The 21,921-nt window shown below is 35.0% G+C and overlaps 1 protein-coding gene across 2 annotated transcripts in view; it reads left to right on the top strand.

Annotated features, from left to right (window-relative positions):
* Positions 1-21,921, top strand: part of LOC118204876 (uncharacterized) — a 76,223-nt gene that overhangs the window by 13,102 nt on the left and 41,200 nt on the right. The window lies entirely within an intron of this gene.

The raw sequence follows: 21,921 nt of genomic DNA, 5'->3' as shown, positions 1-21,921 counted from the left end.
GTACGAAGTCCGTCGGTCGCCATTTTTTCATCTGTCGGCCAGAATTAAACAAATGATACAGAAATTAATATTATATAATTTTAAATTAAAACATATAACCGAGTTTATGTTTCAGAACAGCAAAATTAAACAACATCTTAAAAACACAGAATTTTTACATATTTACTTCCTTGTACGAAGTAAAGGAAGTATTGTAATCGCGAAAACTCGGGTATCATATTTCAAAGAAAATATACATTTGAACCGCTCTCGAAACCATCTGAGCGAAGTTTTTGCGTGACATCTGTACGTACAGACAAAATAAAGGACTTTTTGCCAAAAAGGATCTTAAAATGGATCCAGAAGACATTTTTTCATGACGTCTGTACATAGATACGTATGTACGCATCTCGCATAACTCAAGAACGCGTAGCGAAGTTTTTGCGTGACATCTGTACGTACGAACAGAAGAAAGGACTTTTTGCCGAAAAGGATCGTAAAATGGATCCAGAAGACATTTTTTCATGACGTCTATACATAGATACGTATGTATGTATCTGGCATAACTCAAGAACGCGTAGCGGTAGAACGTTGGAATTTTGTATATGGGACTAGTATAACATGCAGTTGTGCACCTACGTTTTCGTTGCAATTGGCTGGACCAATCGTATATAATATGTACGTTATGGTTTAAGGCGTAGATGAAGGAATCCGGTACTTTGATTTCTGGTCTCCAAAGACAGTTTATTGCATAGTTGGTGTGACGAACCTGCATTTATCCATGGCGGCCCGTAGAGCAATCACAAAACATCCGGTGGTTCAGTTTTCTAATGCTATTTATTATTCGTTATATTTACATATTTACAACTGTCCTATTGTTAGGTGGACTACCTTCACAGAAATCATGTTGCCTAATCAAACGACATTTCGTTTCTACTTACATGCATTGCGCTACTGCCAAGCAGCGCCCTCTACTTCTCTCTTTACAACACTCCCCACCTGTGAACTCTTTAAGTTCACAGAAACCGAATACAAAATAAACCATGATTTCTAAATCAAACACAACATTTGAATACTCTATAAACTACATCAAATTACAAATAACAATTAAGTAATGTTTAAACACGTTAAATCAACTTATAAAGTAATTACTAAATAAGAAACATTATACTAAATCAAAATTCGCAATAATTATATAAACTAAACTACATTTAGCAAAAATCAATAAAGATATTCAGAAGATGATATATGTGCAAACAAATCAGATTATTACACTGTAACTCTTTACTACTAATTATGCACTTCAAGATTGTACAGCAATTGTACTGGTCTCTTTAGATTACCTGTTTGAGTTTTAATGAGACACGAGCGAACCTGACCATCTCTGCCAGGATAAGTTTCTATTATCTTATTTAGTGTCCACAAATTCCTAGGTAAACGGTCGTCATGTACAAGGAATACATCATTAACATTAAAGTGACCAGACACTTTAGTAGGTGGACATAAATTCACAGATCTTAAAGAAAGCAAGTAATCCTTCCTCCACCTATTCCAAAAGTGGTTTAACAAGGTTTGTTGATGTTTATACCTTTTGATCAAGGAATGTCTAGACCCAATCAAGTCTTCTCTGCACACTCTTGTAACTGGAAGAGAAAGTAAACGTTTACCAATTAAGAAATGAGCAGGAGTTAGCGGTGAGGGTTCTGAAAGGTCATTGTACACATACGTTATGGGTCTTGAATTAATTATGGCTTCGATTTCTACGAAGACTGTTTCTAGCTCATTCAAACAGAGACTAGAACGTCCAACTATTTTCCTTAAACAAGTTTTGATCGTTCTAAAATGCCTTTCCCAGAACCCTCCCCACCATGCTCCTTTTTCCACAATAAACTTCCATGTTATACCGTGGGAAGAAAACAAATTTTGTACAGATGGATGTTGAATACACTTCCAAATTTTTCGCAACTTGAGATCAGCACATTTGAATGTCTTGGCATTGTCAGAATATATCGTTGAGCACAATCCACGACGAGAAATAAACCTGCGAAACGCAAGCATGAAATTCTCCACGCTCATAGAAGGGACAAGTTCTAGATGTAAAGCTCGAGTTGTAGCACATGTAAACAAAAGCAGATAATGTTTATTCTTGCTGTCCTTTGTAAAAAAGGGACCAGCATAATCCAGCCCTGTTACAGAAAATGGAGATGATTGAAGAACACGATCAGGTGGTAAAGGAGCGGTTTCCTGTGTACCGGCACGCACCTTGTATCGTTTACACAAAAAGCACTTACTTAACGTTGACTTGACGAATTGGCGTCCTTTTATGATCCAAAACTTTTCTCTAATATCGGCTAAGGTAGCTTCGACTCCAGCATGAAACAATTTGTTATGAGACTCAAAAATTACTAGTTCACTGTATCTATCTTTATAAGGTAACAGCCATGGGTGTTTTTCTTCGAAAGAAAAGTCTGAGAATTGAAGTCTGCCCTTTAAACGCAGAAGACCATGGGTATCCAATTCTGGGTTAAGTGAATAAATCGACGATGTCTTTTCTAAGCATTTTCCACTTGATAGATCTAGAATCTCTTTCGCAAAGTATTTTCGCTGTGCAACTTTTACCCAATAGAGCTCAGCTCGTGAAATTTCAACAGAGCTTAATGGACCTTTGACTTTCACTGAATTTCGTTTTATATTGTTGGCAAACCGCATAACATAAGCCGTAATTCGATACACCTTCAGCAGCCTGCTGAATCGCGTTAACTCTAGTAATGCCGAAGATTCTACGTCTTGAACAGAAACATGAAGAGATGTTTGCACCCTTGCTTCGTTCTGAACGCTCTCCTCGTCGATGTTGGTCTGTTTATTTACTGGCCAAACACTTTCAGGTTGAGACAGCCAGCTAGGTTCCTGTAACCAAAGGGAACTTCTCACAAGATTAAAGGCCTTTTCTCCTCGAGATAAAAGGTCAGCAGGGTTTTCACTCCCACTGCAGTGAAACCAGCATTCAGGATCCGTGAGTGACTGAATATCAGAAACTCGGTTTGATACAAAGGGTTTCCAGTTTCTTGCACATCCCTTTATCCAGTAGATAGTTATTTGGCTATCACTCCAAAGAAACTTTTGATGACACAGTTCAGGAAACAGCTTTGTCAAATACATAGACAATTTGGCGGCTACTAAAGCAGCCATCAACTCCAAACGAGGTAAAGTCATAGTCTTGAGTGGAGCTACGCGACCCTTTGCGGTAATGAAACTGGTGGAAATAATGTTTTCTGAATCAAGGTATCTAAAGTATGCTACTGCGCCGTACGCTTTAGGGCTAGCGTCAGCAAATACATGAAGACTAACATTAGATTTTTCACTACTACCAAAATATTTTCTCGGAAGAGAAAACTCCTCCAACACCTTTAATTCAGCTTGCCAGCGACTCCAGTCCTTAATTATTTCTAATGGAAGGGTATCATCCCAGTCCACACCTAATGTCCAAATTTTTTGTAACAGAATTTTCATTTTCATCACAAAGGGTTGAAACACACCAATTGGATCGTAAACTTTGGCCACCCTTTGGAGAATAGTCCTTTTTGTGACCTCAGCACTGTCATGGGATAAATTTCCTAAAAATTCGCAATTCAACTTGATCTTATCTGCTTCAGAGTTCCAGATCATGCCCAAAAATTTTGACTCTTTAGCTGGTTCTATGTTATAACCTTTTCCAATCCACCAGGAATTAAGTTCCTCGGAATTTGACCTTAATTTTCTCAAATTCATCTCAGCGTCTTTAAAAATCTTAACCGCGGCTGAGGATAATCGACATGCATCTTCAATAGTGTCTGCACCGTAGTATAAATCGTCTACATATAACGAGGAATCTAACATATCATAACTTTCTGGATTTGTGCTTTTACATTTTTTAATGTGGAATTTTATAGTCATCGCTAAAATTGCTGGACTACAGCAAAGTCCGAATGGAAGACGTTTAAACCTTAAAACTTTATATTTTTCCTCACTATTCCCGAACCAAAGAAATTTTAAATATTCCCTATCCTTTTCTAAGATTCCTATCATTAAAAAGGCCTTAGCTAAATCTCCGCTGAAAGCAATTTCATATTTCCGAAATTTTAAAATTATGTCCAAAACCACGGGGATCAAACTAGGTCCAATGTCTAAAAAATCATTTAAAGACTTTACACCTTTAGTTCTAGAAGAGCTCGCGTCGTAAACAATCCTACACCTTGTGGTTTCCTTAGGTTTTATTATTTCCCTGTGCGGCATAAAATACGATGCCTCCGTTATTTCCTGTGAACACTTCTCAACTATACCCTCCTTCATTTGCTCTTCAATTACGGATTTATACTGCTGATAAATCTCAGGATTTCTAATAAGTCTATTTTTAAGACTTTCAAATCGTCTTAATGCTACTCCGAAATTATTTTCTAATTGCCCTGCTTCCGATTTCCATAATAAACTGACATAGTACCTATTACCTTCTACCCGTATTTCCTTTTCAAAGCTCTGAATCATTTCTCTCACCTCGTTAGAAATCACTGAGTCATCGGTAAGGCCCAGCAAATCTAAAGTCCATAACGATCGCAATGAATCAGTTACGCAAGAAGAAAGGTTTACTAGTGCCGTGTTTTGAGATACTATTTCGCTCTCTTTATCTTGAAGGCCAACTGGGACCCATCCAAACATAGTAGAAATCGCATAAATTTCCTTTTCCCCCCTTACCATCTTCCAGTAATAATCCACACCTATTAGAATTCCAACGCTTCTTTTACATAAACAAGCGACTCGCAATCCGCACTCATTCATCATTTTTAGTGTTTGTTTTGACGGCGTGGTCATATGCGCAGCCGTAATGGCGTCAGTGACGAGACAGCTGATTTTTATTTTGTTCTTTTGCTTCGCATCCGAAACACAGAATTCGACAACCTTATATGTTTTAGGTACTGCGTATTTCATTCCGAAAGAATTAAATAGACAATGTTTCTTCTCCAACAAATTTTAAGTTTAATTTCTTAACTACACTAATATGAACAAAACTTCGTGTAGCACCACAATCGAAAATTAAATTAGTTAACTCTGACTTTCCCTCATAATGAGCTAACACTGAACAGGTTTGCAATAAAGCATTTTTATTCAATGATTCATCACATGGAACAACAGAAAGCGTGTGTTCTTTCGGGGAGTTTTGTGTTTCATCTACTGAATTGTCTCGCGAGCTTTCGCACAATTCTTTTATGTTTTGATTTGAAGTTCGCGCTTTGTTACGATTTGAACTACTCGTACATAGTGACTCATGATGCGACTTAAACCCGCATTTTAAGCAGTTAGTTTTATTTCTGCACGATTTCCAAATGTGATATTTTCGAAAACAAATAAAGCATCTATTTTCAGTACGTAACTTACACAATTTTTCTTTAATGCTTTTATCACAAGAAAATGAGTTATGGGACTTTTCGCAGAAGATGCATGCACGATTATCAACAGCATTGAAACTGGCAGTCGTAGGTACATTTCTGTGAATTTTTTTATAATCAGACTTAGCATGTTCGAAACGTGGAGGCAAGGTATTTCTTTTATCTCGCGTCAATAAACTCGACGCTTCACGACATTCAATTTCCCGCTTTATGAAGTCCAACAAGTCTGAAACATTAATTTCTTCATTTGGGTTTTTCCTTCGATTAAATTCCAGAACGAATTCTTCTGGAATAGCTTTTAACAAAACAGGTATTAATAACTGACCAAATGAACCTTTCGTAACTCCTTGCGCTTCCAAATTCCGAACTGCAATTTCGATTTCATCATATAACCTACGTAAAGCTTTAATATTATTTGAATTCCTTACTGGTTCTAAATTTAACAGTTTGTTCATGAATTGACTAATTATTATTTCTTTTTTCCCGAATCTATCCTTTAAAGTTTTTATACTCTCATCGTAATTTTTTTCATTTAATTCTAATGAAGATACTACATTACTCGCGGCACCTGTAAGTAATGTTTTCAAGTATGCGAATTTTTCTATCTTACTAAGACTTTCGTTTTTGTCTATAGTGCTTTCGTAACTGTTCCAAAACTCCGTAAATTTTTCAGGATCACCTGAATATTTCTCTAAAACTAGTTTTGGAAGTTTTACCATACTTTGTACATTTTGCAGTCTAACCAAGTTTTGTTCAGGATCTTTAATACTTATTTTATCCTCTTCCAACATTCGATTAATTCGTTTAATAGCTCGAGAACATTTTTCCTGATATTCCTCAGAACTAACTACATCCGCTTCTAGAGAATCTATCTCAATTACGGAATGAATTGCCTCGTCTAATTCTTTCAAATTACTTTTCTTTTCTATTAATAATTCATGCACTTCGCATAATTCATCTGTATCTTTCTTTGCTAAGCTATCCTCGACTTTCTTTAGTAGTTTAGATACTACCGTTCTCAATGTGGTTCTCTTTCGTTTTAATCTATCTAGTTCTGCCATTATTTCGCGTTAATACACAAATGTACCTAAGACTGCAAATTATCAAAATTCAAATCAAACACGTTCAAAATTTAATAATAATCACGCTCTTACCTAGGGCATGGTCTGGACACATACTTCCTCGTGAAGTTCACTTTAACAAATCCAAACTTTCCGTAAGATGCACCATTGTGACGAACCTGCATTTATCCATGGCGGCCCGTAGAGCAATCACAAAACATCCGGTGGTTCAGTTTTCTAATGCTATTTATTATTCGTTATATTTACATATTTACAATTGTCCTATTGTTAGGTGGACTACCTTCGCAGAAATCATGTTGCCTAATCAAACGACATTTCGTTTCTACTTACATGCATTGCGCTACTGCCAAGCAGCGCCCTCTACTTCTCTCTTTACAACAGTTGGAAGGATGAATGTATAAACCAAAAACTTGCGGATAGGGTGTTGTATTATAAATTATAATACGACGTTTAGCTTAAAAGAGCTTCTCCTGACGCATGCGCCGTTCGCGTATATCCGCGCGGTGAATGATGACGTAACTGTTTATTACGTATGTATGTATATGTATACCATTCTTACATTTTCGCCTCTTTTTTTTTCTCTGCTGTACGCAACTATGTTTAAGTTAATCTCTGTCATTAAAAATGTTCATTGATATTACAATCTATTTAGGCCCATTTATATCTTCAATGGTTATGGGCCCAGGAACGTCTCAACTGTGCCTAATTAGCAAAATACCTATTTTAAAATGAACATTTTGAAGTTTTCGAGCATTGAACTCTTAAGCCTAATTCAGTGCAAGAACTGTTACGTCTAATCAACGGTAAGAACTGATCAGCGTTCAGTTAAGCCTATTTTTATAGCGCTCAATCTTGGTTTTTGGCTGTGAGAGACTGTATTACATTATGTCGCATTTGACTACTATAGAAAAGCTCGGAAAAGATAATTTTGACAGTTGGAAATTACAAGTAGAAGCAGTATTGATTAAAAACGACCATTGGGATTATGCAACCGGTAAAGCGCTAAAACCTGCTGAAGGAACCGAGGACGAAAAGAAATGGCTCCAAGCTGATCAAAAAGCTCGCGCAGATATAATTCTTGCTATTAATCCTAGTGAACTGTGTCATATAAAGCATTGTGTGACATCAAATGCTATGTGGAATAAACTCAAAGCCGTATATGAATCGAAAGGACCTGCGAAGAAGGCTACATTATTAAAACAGCTTTTATTTAGAAAAATGGCGGAAAGCGAAACGATGTCTGAACATTTGAATAATTTCTTCGAACTAGTTGATAAGCTTAAACAAATGGAAATTGACATAGCTGATGATTTATTATCGATTCTTCTGCTCTATAGTATTCCAGAAAATTTTGAAAATTTTAGATGCGCCATCGAATTAAGAGATCAGTTACCTAGTCCCGAATCTTTGAAAATCAAAATGTTAGAAGAATGGGAAGCAAGAAAAGGGAAATCGTCTCAAGATTCACAAAATGCATACTATATTGATTATAAAAGAAGAAATCAAGAAAAGTGAAAAATGGAAGGTAAATTCAAACAAAAATTTTCTAGCTGAAAGAAATTTTCGAAACTTGAAGTGTAATTACTGCTCGAAAATTGGGCACAAGGCATCTGAATGCAGAAAGAAAATAGCTGATAGAAAATATGCGCAATCAAATAAGGGAAATCAAGGTTCTATGATGGCTTCTAATTATGAAGAGCAGATTAGTTTAGCTGTAAACAATGCTTATCAGAAGACCTCCTCATGGTGCTTAGATAGTGGCTGTACATCTCACATGTGCAATGACAGAAGGTTATTTTCAGAATTTCACCCTCGAGCGAATTCAACCATAAAGTTAGCAGTTGACAAAACAGCAAAAATTACAGGAATTGGAACTGTCCTTATAACAGTACCTAACGGAAATAAGACAATTAAACTTACGCTCAAAAATGTGTTATGTGTTATGTGTTCCGGAATTAAAATGTAATTTGCTGTCAACATCTAAAGCTACTGCAAATAATCGTTCAGTGATTTTTACAGAACGACATGCTAGAATAATAGAACCAAATGGATCTATACTAGTTCAGGCTATTCGTCATGGTGATCTTTATTATATACATCCAAGCACTGAAACAGCTGCAATAGCACAGGTAAGTGATTTTGTAAAGTGGCATCTTAAATTAGGTCATTTAAATGAGTCTGATTTGGAAAGACTTAAGTCTGATAACATGGTTAGAAATTTAAATTTTAATAACACTGAATCTCTAAAAGACTGCAAAGTCTGTATCCGAGGTAAACAAACTGTGCAACCTTTTCAAAAAGAATCAAAATTTCAAAGTGATGAATTACTGAACTTGATTCACTCAGATTTGTGTGGACCTATGAGAGTCCCATCCCATGCTGGTTCGCGTTATTTTGTTACTTTCATAGACGACAAATCGCGTTATGTCGAAGTCAGTTTTCTTAAAACTAAAGATCAAGTGAAAAATGCATTCATTAAATACAAAGCTGCGGTCGAAAATCGTCTAGGAAAGAAAATAAAAATCCTTCGGACTGATAACGGTCTCGAATATCGCGGAGAAGAATTTAATAAATATATTCAAGAATGCGGGATTAAACGAGAATTCTCTGCACCAATGACTCCTCAACAGAATTCGAGAGCTGAACGCATGAACCGCACTTTAACTGAAATGGCCAGATGTTTGTTACTACAAAGTGATCTTCCCCAATCCTTTTGGGCTGAAGCCTTGAACTGTGCTGTTTACATTCGTAATCGTTGCCCGAATCGAAGCCTGGGAGTAAACAAAACACCTTATGAGTTATTTTTTGGCATAAAGCCAACTGTATCTCACTTCAAAGTATTCGGACAGAAATGTTTAGTACTTAACAAAAGGTCTAAAGGGAAATTCGATCCTCGATCAGAAGAACATATATTTGTAGGATACTCAAATGAATCGAAAGCATACAGGCTGTGGAATAAAAATTCCAGAACAATCGTTATAAGCCGAGATGTTAGATTCATTGATGAATTTGAAAACTGTACTAATTATGATAAAGATTTAGAAGTTTTATTTTTCGAAAATATTCCTGATAAAAAGAAGGAAGAACCTCTGAATGTAAAGCAAATATCGGCTTATGAAATAACAGAAGACCCCTCAAATATGGCAGAATCATCTGATAATGATTCCGAAGCACTACCTGAAATGCAGATTAAAAGGGGGCCAGGTCGTCCAAAGAAAGTCAAGACTGGGAAGCCAGGAAGACCAAAAAAGGAGTACCACAATATAAACATAGAAAAGGAAGAAGCACAAATTGCTGAAGAAGATACAAATCCGACATTAGAAGAAGCATTAAATGGAAGTTATGCTGAAGAATGGCATAAGGCTATGCAAAGTGAGTATGAAGCACTTGTTAAAAATGGAGCATGGAAATTAGTAAAGCGACCACACAACAAAAAGGGAATAGGATGTCGCTGGGTTCTTAGAACGAAATATAGTGCAGATGGAACAGTTCAAAAGAGAAAAGCTCGATTGGTTGCTAGAGGATTTGCACAGGAACCTGGAATTGATTTTAATGAAACCTTTGCTGCAGTAGCCAGAGCAAATTCTATAAGAACGGTGATTGCATATAGTGCTGAACAAGACCTTATGTTATATCAACTAGATTTTGTTATGGCTTATGTTAACGGAGATTTAAAAGAAGAAATTTTCATGGAACAAGCTAAAGGTTTTGAAGACCAAAATAATCCTGATTATGTTTATGCTTTGCAAAAGTCTCTTTATGGTTTGAAACAAAGTGGAAGACAGTGGTATGAAAAATTAGACAAAAAACTCAAAAACTTTGGATTACAACCATTACAATCAGATAAGTGTGTATACAGGATGAAAACATCTCAAGGTGAGTTAATTCTAATTTTATATGTTGATGACTTAATAATAGTAACAAATAGCTGTGATTTATATGCTGAACTTAAAGGTTATCTTTCTAAAGAATTTCATGTTAAAGATTTAGGCAAACTTCATTATTGTCTTGGAATAGAATTTAATCAAGATATAAATAATAATTCTATTAGTTTTTCTCAGCAGAAATATGTTGATAATATTCTACGAAGGTTTAATATGCAAGTTGCAAAACCAGTAGCAACTCCTTTAGATCCTAGTGTAAAATTAAGTAAAGAAATGTGTCCTTCTGAAACTGAAAAGAAAGAAATGAACAGTGTACCTTATCGCCGTCTAATTGGTTCGCTTATGTATCTTTCTGTGTTTACTAGGCGGATATTACATATGCCGTCAGTCACTTGAGCCAATTTAATAACAATCCTGGAAAATTACATTGGTTGGCTGCAAAGCGCGTTCTTCGATACTTAAAAGGAACTAAAAATTATTGTTTAAAATTTTGAAAGACTGGAAAAGCACTTATTGGATATACCGATGCCGACTGGGCGTCTGATGTTAATAGTAGAAAATCGTATACAGGTTACCTATTCAAGCTAGCTGGAAATCCGATAACATGGGAATCACGAAAGCAACAAACTGTTGCATTATCAAGTACTGAAGCAGAGTACATCAGTCTTTCAGAAAGTGCCAAAGAAGCAGTTTATTTACGTCGTTTTCTTAAAGAATTAAATTTTACTGCTGATTATCCAACCATTATATATAGTAATAATCAAGGTGCACAAAAGCTTATGAAAAATGCTGTTTATCACTCACGCACTAAACACATAGATATTAGACATCATTTCATTCGTGAAATTTATGAAAGAAATGAAATAGACGTTAAATATGTGCCAACAGAGAAAATGCCTGCTGATGTACTGACAAAAACATTGACTGCTTCGAAACATTCTAAGTGCTGTAAATTAATTGGAATGACTGTAAATGATTAATGTTTATTTTTTTAGCCGCCAAACGTCGAAAGGGGGATTGTTGTATCATAAATTATAATACGACGTTTAGCTTAAGAGAGCTTCTCCTGACGCATGCGCCGTTCGCGTTTATCCACGCGGTGAATGATGACGTAACTGTTTATTACGTATGTATATGCATACCATTCTTACATTTTCGCCTCTTTTTTTTTTCTCTGCTGTACGCAACTATGTTTAAGTTAATCTCTGTCATTAAAAATGTTCATTGATATTACAATCTATTTAGGCCCATTTATTTCTTCATAGGGTCTTTTCGAAACGAAATTTTATTGCAGGATAATTCACATCAGATCATCTTTCTGTAGATAAGATATTTTTCAATCATAGTTGAATGCAATAATTTCCACGTACGCGGGTTCTACGATGTCATTTTAGATGAGTAAGCATAGCAGCAGAGCGTCTTGCCAAGATGAAAGCGTAAGCGAGAAGTGGGCGCCACAATGCAGAGGAAGAAGGGAGGGAGCTAAAAGTTTCCGGTTCCCAGTTAAAAAAGTTTTGGTTTACAATTATTTTGATTGGGCAAGAGGTATCTGCATTAAGCGTTACGTAACATGGAAAGATCTCGAATTCGGGAGAATACGTGAATTTAGGGGAAGAGCATAAAATCTAGAATCGTTAATTTTGAGTAGTAAAGTAATTAGTTTTGTTCACTGTAAAATTTGCTCGCTCAGTGCCTTCTTGCCCGCTGGCTAAATTGCTTGTTTTTGCGTAGAAACTCTAATTTCAATTGCAAAAATTTTATTTTAAATAGTTTAAACTGTATTTGGTGTTTTTTCTGTATTTTTCAATTTTTAATAAAGATATTTTGAGGTTTTTATGCATTTTTGCCTTGTTGCGAAAGGAGACCGAATTAACTGAATGCGAAATACATCTCCAATTGAATTCGAGGGAATAAGTTTAAATGGAATGCAGCAAAAAATGTGTATAATTTAATATTCCGTACAAGAAAGTCAAGTGGTATCCACATCAGATTTTCCTGGTCTGCATGGAGATTTCCATAATGGAACAGCTTTTCGTAAAATTTCCATCTTTTCATCTTCCATTACTTTGCAGAGTCCATCCATCGTGGCCAGTTTGCGCTTAGACAGAGCTCTTTTCAAGAAGCCAGAGACAAAATAGTCCAGAAAAGTAACTTCAGGGCACTTCGTTATAGAACCGCATTGAAAAGGTATCTCAGCAATAACTGTATCAGTCTTCACTTTTTCAAGGAATGCAGTGGTAATTTTCGAAGTATGACTTGTTGTTCATCTTGAAATTTCGCTCTTTAAAAGTTATTCGAATAAAGAAATGGAGTTTCTTCTGTTAAATATGGGAGTAAAACTTTCTCTTGATAGTAAGTTAAACTGATTTTAACATTTTCCTCCACTCTTCTTATTTTTAGTTTCCTACCGTAAAAGAATCTTATGACAGCCATCACCCCCCTCTCCTTACTGAATCTTTCTTTGCATCAACGGAGCCAGGTTTGTACATTTTCCTGTGTTCGTTTTCAATAATAGTCCCCGCCTTCGGGGGGGATTGATTGTTGAAGTCCAGTTACATAAACCCATTCTTCATTCAGATTCACAGTGTATTTCCATTTGTCTCCTGCTGAATACTTTTCATACTGTATTCTGTTATCTTGTCCTGCGTTGGGCGACGTTGTTCAGCAGAACCTGGTGAACAGAATGTTTTTTAGCTTTCACGAGTTGTAAATGTTGATAAATTATTTTATTTATTGTTGCTAAAGATGTATTCAGAGACTGCAATTGATTTCCGCGTCTGCGGAGATCCTCTTCTAAGCAATAATTTCACTTTAGAAACATTAAAAACAGTGCGTACATTTTTCGGGTATTCGTTTGAACTTCTCTTTCCATATAGAAGTAAAGATTGATGACTTTTCTCTTTCCGATTAATAATTTTGCTCATTTTACGCTTAGGAATTTTAATACCGTGCATTTCTGAGTTGTCAAATCTGAATACTTCTCTTCGGAAAGAGCAAAAACATATCCTTCAATTCACAGCTTGTTTACATGCGACATTTTCAAAGAAGAATTAATTTAAAAGTAGCAGACGATATGTCTTATTTTAAATAATAAGCTGTTGCCAAAAATTCTTACTCCCAAACATTTGCTTTTTTAAAATTCTTGATCGAAATCATTTAAAACATGTGTAAACACCCTCTGTCATTTAAAGTTCATTTATATTTATTTTCTCGAATTATTTTAGCTTAACTAACCGATTCCTCAAGGAAAATTGAAAATGACATCAAAAACTGCAAATTTTGAAGTTAAATATTGCGGTTAAGTTTTGTCGTACGGGAGTCCAACTTCTTCTAGCCCCACCAGCGGCCGAGCGGTAAAGTCGCTGAACACTGGTAGTTCGGTCCGAGGTTCGAATCCCGCGAACGGGCTGGCTGCATGGGTGTTTTCGTGGTTTTCCCCATGTGTAACGTGTATACGAGCCAGTTTCCCTTAGAAAGTCCTCCACGAAGGCATCCCTCCCCTTAGGCAGATAGCCCTAGTGAGCTTTGCCATAATTAAATACACCACACCAACTTCTTCTAAATTTACTTTTTCTTAGCGAGTATAAGACTTTTCCAAACATAAAAATAGAAAACGGGTGGCTGCATTAAAGGTTCCATTTCGGGTATTGCCCCCCCCCTTTTTTTTTTTTTTTTAAATAATGCTGAAAGAGGTGTTATCCCATATATTAGTCGAAAGGGTTGGTTCGCCAAAAATATCCGTCTCACTTTTGAAAATGTTGCCAACAAATATTATCTCCTTGTATTTCATTTAAACAAATTAAATACTGTAAAGGCCCTTATTTTCGCGAGGCTTTAAGTTTCGCGATTTTCGCGAGCCCGTCGTAATAACGAAAACTTAAACCTCGCTAAATACTTTTTTTTCCGCCTCAAATAATTAATAAAAAGTCAGAAATTTTTTACTTACCCAAAATTTAATGATTGATTGCACAGTTACAAGCTTTTTCTTGACAACTTTCTTTCTTATAACTATTTTTTGAATAATATGCAACTATATTTCTCGAATATAAAACAATAAAATTAGTAGAAGGCAGCTCATTCACTTAGAATACTATTTATACCAGCTTCTTTGAAGAAATTCAAAATTATCTCATGTTTGGCTTCAATACCGTTAAATACGCGCACAAGCCAAGAAGCGTGAATCGTTTTTAGTCGTGATATTCGCAAGTCCGCAGATTGTTTTTCGTCAAGATATTGAAGCTCATTAGAATACCACTCAATAAACTCATTCTTGAGCAAACGCTTGAGCTCGCTATTTAGACGGGAACGGGGGGGGGGACGAACTTTTCGGACAAAAGGAAGTTTCTTAAAATGCTTTATGCAAAAGATGTACTTTTAGAATTTTTCAACTTTCTTAACTTTACTTAGGTACTTCTGAAAGTTCTGTTTATATAAAATTCTCGAAATTTTCAGCTCGCGAAATCACCGATATATTCATTTTCGCGAAAATTACGGCCCGCGAAAATAAGGGCCTTTAGAGTAATGAAGAATCTGCATAAATGTATGTATATTTTTCGCAGTGTGAGATTAAAAAAAAAAAAAAAAAGGGGGGGGGGTAACTAGATCCATCAAATTTGAATAATGTAGTCCCTCCACCCGAATATGGGTACCTGGAAGCCAGAATTTTGAATTCGTTTTATTTTCTATTTGTATTTTGTAAAACTTGAGCGAATTTTTGATTAACAAACTCAAGTATTTAAAAGCAAGCAACGGTAACATTGTACGGGAATAAAGCATTTTTAGCTCCAACACGAGAGAGTATCTATCAGCAGATATGCTGTTTGGGCGTAATATAAAATCTGAAAGGTTTCAGATTTTTGGGGAAGGGCATGTTTTGCCCCTTCTTTTTTTATTTTTTATTTTATTATTATTATTATTATGTTAACTTTACGTTGCTAAAACATGAATATTTTCGTCATTTAAAACACTTTTATAATTAGAAGTATATGAATAGACCAATGATTGAAACAATAAAGGTCGAGTAAGAACCTAAAGTCGATATACTTTTGGAAGGGAAGTGGATATACTTTTTGTACTGCCAACGATTAAAAAAATCTGATGTGTACACCACATGACTTCCTTGTACGGAATATTAAATTATACGCATTTTTTCTTGCATTTCATTTAAACTTATTGGATTGAATTAAATGTACTTCGCAACAGCGCATAAACCACAGTAGAATAAATGAATTCTTTAAAATTCACTCTAGTATTTGTTTACTATAGAGGCACTCTGGCGCTAGATTCACTTAACAGTATTATATTTCGTTCCTATTATAACTCATAATGCACAAAATTTATATCATTTAAAGAATAGATTTATCTAATCGTTGCCACAATAATACAACATAATCTTGAATTATGTCCTATTCAAATACTATAACAAAGATAGAACGATGTATAAAAGAAATTAAGCAAACAAAACAAAAAAGAAACAGTTTTTTCACAGACGATTGAGTACTTCTCATTCAATTAATTCAGTTCTCGCTTCGCGACAAGGCAGAAACACATAAAAAGTCAAAATATCTATATTAAAAATTACGAAGTAAATCTTAAACACTTATTTCCTCGAAAAAATTCCAGAAAGGATTAAGCATGATTGATTAAGTGAAGGCGTTATCTTTGTTGTTGTTTCTCTAGATTGGCAACAAATCCGCTATCCTGCTGTTTCAAATGTAAACAAGAGCAATGGCCGCCATCAAAAACATTATTAGTCTTAGCGGCACTTAAACAATTTTAAAATTGTTGATAATTCTAAAAATATTGCATACAGATTTACTAAAGGCATAAGAACCTTAACCGGAAGATAAGAACAACATAATTCAATCATTTTTAAAGCAAAAAATGTACAATTTACAAACATATAAGAGTAAAGAAACTGAGATCACTGAGCCGGGTAACAGAGTGGATATATATATAAATATATTTATATATGTTTGGTGTGGCCGATCGCAACCAAAATACGAGGTGCACATCTACATGTTATAGCAGTCCTATATACAAAATTTTAACGTTCTGAGGCTACTCGTTTTTGAGTTATGCGAGATACATACGTACGCACGTACGTACGTACATACGCCACGAAAAATTCTCTTCAGAATTCATTTTAAAGCAGTTTTATAATTTTTTTGGAGGAAAAGAGTGTTTTATTCTGTCCACAGAATTCTGTCCAGAGTGTGTACAGATATCACGGAAATGCATCGTTAAATTGCATTTGAAAGCGGTCAAAATGGGATGTTTTCGTTGAAATATGCTACCTGAAACTTTTCGCGATTACAATACTTCCTTTTTACTTTGTACAAGGAAGTAAAAAAGAGATGCGCAGCTAAATCTTATAACAATTCGCATACAAAATTTCAGCGTTCTACGGCTAATCCTTTTTCAGCCATGCGAGATACTTACGTACGTCAGACGGAATTATTTATTCATATTTCGTAAATTCCATGAATCCAGGATGAATTAGCATTCTATTTATACTTGCTGCTCTAATTGTTTCCACTTGACGTTACGGAAACTTTATGTTCAGACGATGCCATTCCGATTGTAAAATTCCGTGATTAATTCAAATTTTTAGCCCAAAGGTGCAATTTGTTCAGAAGAGCTATTAATTTTGTTTCGGTGAATCACTTTTTAAATTGTTGCCATCAAATATTAGAGCTCTGTGTTATATTTAAAGAAATTAAGTAATGAAGAATCTGCATAAATGTAGGTATGTGTCTCGCATTGTGATAAAACAACGGTACACAGAGCCATCGAATTTTGAATAACGTACGTCTCCACCCGAATATGGGCATCTGGAATCCCGAATTTGAAATTTGTTTTACTATCTATTTCATATTTTGTAAAGCATTTATGGGTTTTAGATTACGAAACTCGATGATTTTAAAGCCAGCAATGGCAACACTGCACAATAATAATAATAATAATAATAATAATAATAAAATAAATTAAAAAAAACATTTTTATCTCCAGCGCGCGAGACTGTATATCGGAAATTCTAAAGAAATGCTCCTTTACATATTTTCTGATATTGCTGTTGAACTGAATTTTATGTTTGAAGTGTGAAGAACATGATGTTTAATAAAGGTAACTCACAAAGCGTTAAAAAAAAAAAAAGGCCCCTTTGGGTGTAATATAAAATCTGAACGCTTTCAGATTTTTTTACTTATTTATTTACTTTTGAAAGCTGTAGCTACTCATTTAAAAACATATTAACCAGAGAAAAGATTTTATTCTTTCTTAGTACTAATGTTTTTAATTAAACTTAATTTTCTTTATTTGCGGGTCTCTTATTATTATTTCGGGAAATAAAGCATTTTCTTCAATTCTACTCAAGTAATTTATGTATTTGAAGCGTTTTTAGAGGAAATTTTCCTATGTGTAGTTCCTTTTGATCCGAAAATTTAAATGCTATTAGAAACAAGATGCATTTTCAAATTATTTTGATATAAATGCTATAACATCGTGGTTTCAGACTAGGAGACCCCGAAGCTAAACCTGGAGCTCAAGATGAATATTTTAATTATTTATTTGTAATAAATACGCTGTTGCAAAGATTTCAACATCTCCGTAATATGAAGACCGAGTTTATTACTATTACAAACGAACAACTCACCAGAAAAATCTATAAGTGGAACTGATTCATTTACAGTGCAGTGTGATATAAATCTTATTCAAAGATCTGAAGATGCGGATTCTATTAATATTTATTCCCACGTGCCAAAAAATAAAAAATAAAAATCTGAAATGTTTCAGATTTTAAATTACGTCCAAAGGGGCGTTTTTTAACATTTTGTGTGTTACCTTTCTTTATTAAATATCATGTTTCTCGCACTTAAACCGTAAGATCCAGTGCAACAGCAATATCGCAAAGTAGTTTTAAAAGGAGCATATCTTTAGAATTTCCGATACAGAGACTCACGCGCTGGAGATAAAAATGTTTTTTCTGCACAACGTTGCCATTGCTCGCTTTGAAATCCTTGAGTTTGTTAATCAAAATTTCGTCAAAGTTTTAAAAAATAGGAAATCGATCATAAAACAAATTTCAAATTTCAAATTTGGTCTTCCACATGCTCATATTCGTTGGAGGATTACGTTATTCAAAATTCGATGACTCTATGTACCGTTGTTTTATCACAATACGAGAAATATACATACATTTATGCAGATTTTTCATTATTTAATTTCTTCAAATATAATGCAGGACTCTAACATTTTGTGGCAACAGTTTGAAAAGTGAACCGACATTTATGAGTCCGACGCAAAATGCCAAAACGAAACTAATAGTCCTTCGGGATTCAAATCCCTTTGGACTAATAATGTTGCGTTCTACTGCCTCGTGGACTTGGAGTAATTGACGATAACACTTGAGGAAGAATAAAAACACAATTTATTCGCCTTTATTACACAGGACAGTTCCAAAGACACGTTTACAGTCGTCGATAAACTACAATAAACACGCTGAAACAATCAACAACACAGCCTTCAGGTTATAACGCTGAAGACAGCTTCCCCACAAAGCAATAAAGTACAGCTCCCGACTCGGTCGATGGCTCTCAAGCTAATTTCTGAACTCAGAACACTACTACAACACTGCACTACTGAATTCAAGATACTCTCTCCCAGGATAGGCAGGGTCTACATAGCTTTAATCTACCTTCGAGAATATTCTCGAGAAAATAGTTAAGGATGAGTTCTAGAATGTTCTTGCTACGTCTATGGCATATCACTAATTTTGTTGCCAAATGAATGAATTTGCGCCAAATCTGGCAGCCCAGCCTTTCCCTGCAACTTTCTGGCACCACTAACCCTGCTTGGCGGGGATTTCGCAATAATAAGCTCGATTACGATTTTTTGCATTAAGAAGCAACGCTTTGTTTGAGAATTCATTTCCGTATGCGAACAACAATGTTTTTTTTTTTTTTTTTTTTTTTTTTTTTTTTTTTTTTTTTTCTTTCCCCAGTTGAAAATTTGTAAGAAAAGTATCCGATCAGCCGATGAGCATCTATAGTCTGCGATGAAGATATAATTTCTAGTAATATCTGTCCAAGGTTACAGATTTATCCGAATCGAAACGGTGCAGTAAGAACTAAAAAACGTTTTTCTCGGCTAAAATAAGTTAATTCATGATTAATTAAGCATGTTTTACTAATCACTGAATAATTACACATTCTCAGAGTGGCATTTGAAATAACTGTCTTGTCTGAAAATTTATGAAGCTTTCAGTACATTTGGATTATGAATCGTAACCAACAAAAATATCTTGAATGTACAGTACAACTCCAATTATCCGAACTCCGATCATCCGAATCGCTGATTATCCGAATCGCTTTCAGAATTTAAGAAAAAGAGAGAGGGAAGAAACAAGAAAAGAAGAGGATGGCGTGTCCCTTGAGGAAATAAGAAACATTCTTTTGAAAATTCCTGAATATTCAGAAGTTAGTGCTGAGGATACAGCAGAATGGATGGTGTGTGATTCTTCCGACCCTGGTTTCAAATTCTAAATAAGGATGCACTTATTGAAAGGATGAGAGAAGAAAGTGTCGATGACCTTAATGTCGAAGTTGAAGCAGACACCGGACCATCAGTTAATGAAGCGTTTGCCGCCCCTGAAACTATACTGAAGGGGATGGAGTGTCAGCCTGAGTGTGACCACATGCAACTTCTGATTGTCAAGCGGACGCGCGACTTGGCTGTCCGAAAACGGATGAAGATAGTCAAACAGCCTACTTTGACCGAGATGTTCAGCATGCAATGGCTCTCAGCACTTGTAAGTACTGTACAGTACGCTGTATAACATGGACGTAAAAGTGTTGCCTTTTCACTTTAATTAATTAAAACCTTTTTCTTTAAAAACAGTTTTTTTCCTTCCATTTTCAACATACAGTTAAGTACATAGAATAAATAATTAAAGTATGCGTACACACTTTCTTCAAGAAAAATCCAGTTATCCGAATTGTTGATTATCCGAATGACATTTTGATTATCCGAATTTTTGGTTATCCGAATGATGAATTTGACATTTTGATTATCCGAATTTTTGGTTATCCGAATGATGAATTTGACATTTTGATTATCCGAATTTGTGGTTATCCGAATGGGGGTCCGGTAGCAATTGATTCGGATAATTGGAGTTCTGTACTTGTTGCAATATTCGTTCATAAATAATTTTAAAAAATATCCGAAACCAACAGACGGACATATTATAATTTGCTCTCAGTCTCTCATTCATACAGTTATGAGTTAAAGTGTACGTAGACCTTTCCTTCGGGAAAAATCCAATTATCCGAATTTTTGATTATCCGAATGGGGTCCGATCCCAGTTGATTCGGTTAATTGGAGTTCTAATGTACTTATTCTCCAGAATGAGGTTCGACGCAGCACCTCGAACAGCAATCAAGTTCAGAGAAAAAAGCAACTTGCAAAGTGCGAAAATTAGCGTTCTCAGAGTTTTTAATTAATATCTCGGTTGACGGAGGGAAGTCGACGAAGATGAAAATGATCGAAATGGCTATCCCGAATTTTGGAATCAGGAAACACCTCTCTCGAAACTCAACTCCCTGCCGTTTTGGTAGGGATGATATTGCAAAGAAATAGACAGATGAGCTCAGATTTTAATAGTATTAATTTGAAATTTTTTCCCTTTGTGTATTACTATTGTTGTTTATATATGTTCCGATAAAAATTCAGCGAACAGATAAATTTATTCAATTATTATTATTTTTTTTAATTTCACTATGTTGAAAAAATAAGGTGGCCTATCAGTTGTTTTTAGATTGTCTGCAAAATTTTAGAAATACATTTAAAAAATGAATCGGCCTTTAATGCTTCTAAGCTGCTTAATTCATTAATTAATAAATGAATAAATTGGGGGATGAATTATGTTACGCTTCGGCAAATGGTAACAAACTGGCAAGTAAAAAAATAAAATTATCCTGTGTTGGGCAGTGGCAACGCATTTCTTTTAAATCGCCGAGTTCTTTATTAAATCTGAAACTCAAATATCTTACGTTTTGCCGAGTACCAACACAACGCTTCTACATTTTCGAGTTTGTTAATCAAAAGTTCCTTAACTTAGCGTTAAAATGTGCAGTAAATCATTTCCAAATTGGCAATTCAAAATTCGGCCTTCAAGGTGCACAAGTACGTTGAAATTTTGGTGGTTCTAAATGCCGCCTTTTTCCATAATAACACTAACATACATACATACAGATTCTTCATTGTTTAACAGTAGAGATATATTACCTATAGCGGATGAAGATTTTTAATCCCGATTTACCAAAGACGGGCGAAAGTTAAAATGCGAGGAAGAAAAACATTCCGCAAATGATTTCATTCTTTAGAAATTCCGCTAGAAACGATAAGATGATTTATTAAGAGGAAAATCTTTGTTTAAAATGATTAAACAGAGATTTTCCTCTTAATAAATCATCTGAAGCCGAACCGAAGTAGGATTTGAGCTTCTAATTCTGAAAACTTGAAACAGTATATTGAAGAACAAGTTTTAAAAACGCTTTC

This window comes from Stegodyphus dumicola, chromosome 10 (genome assembly GCF_044657685.1).
Source record: "Stegodyphus dumicola isolate Sdum_Otavi_A_Nest chromosome 10, ASM4465768v1".
NCBI classification, from domain to species: Eukaryota; Metazoa; Arthropoda; class Arachnida; order Araneae; family Eresidae; genus Stegodyphus; species Stegodyphus dumicola.
This window is presented reverse-complemented; position numbering and strand designations above follow the sequence as displayed.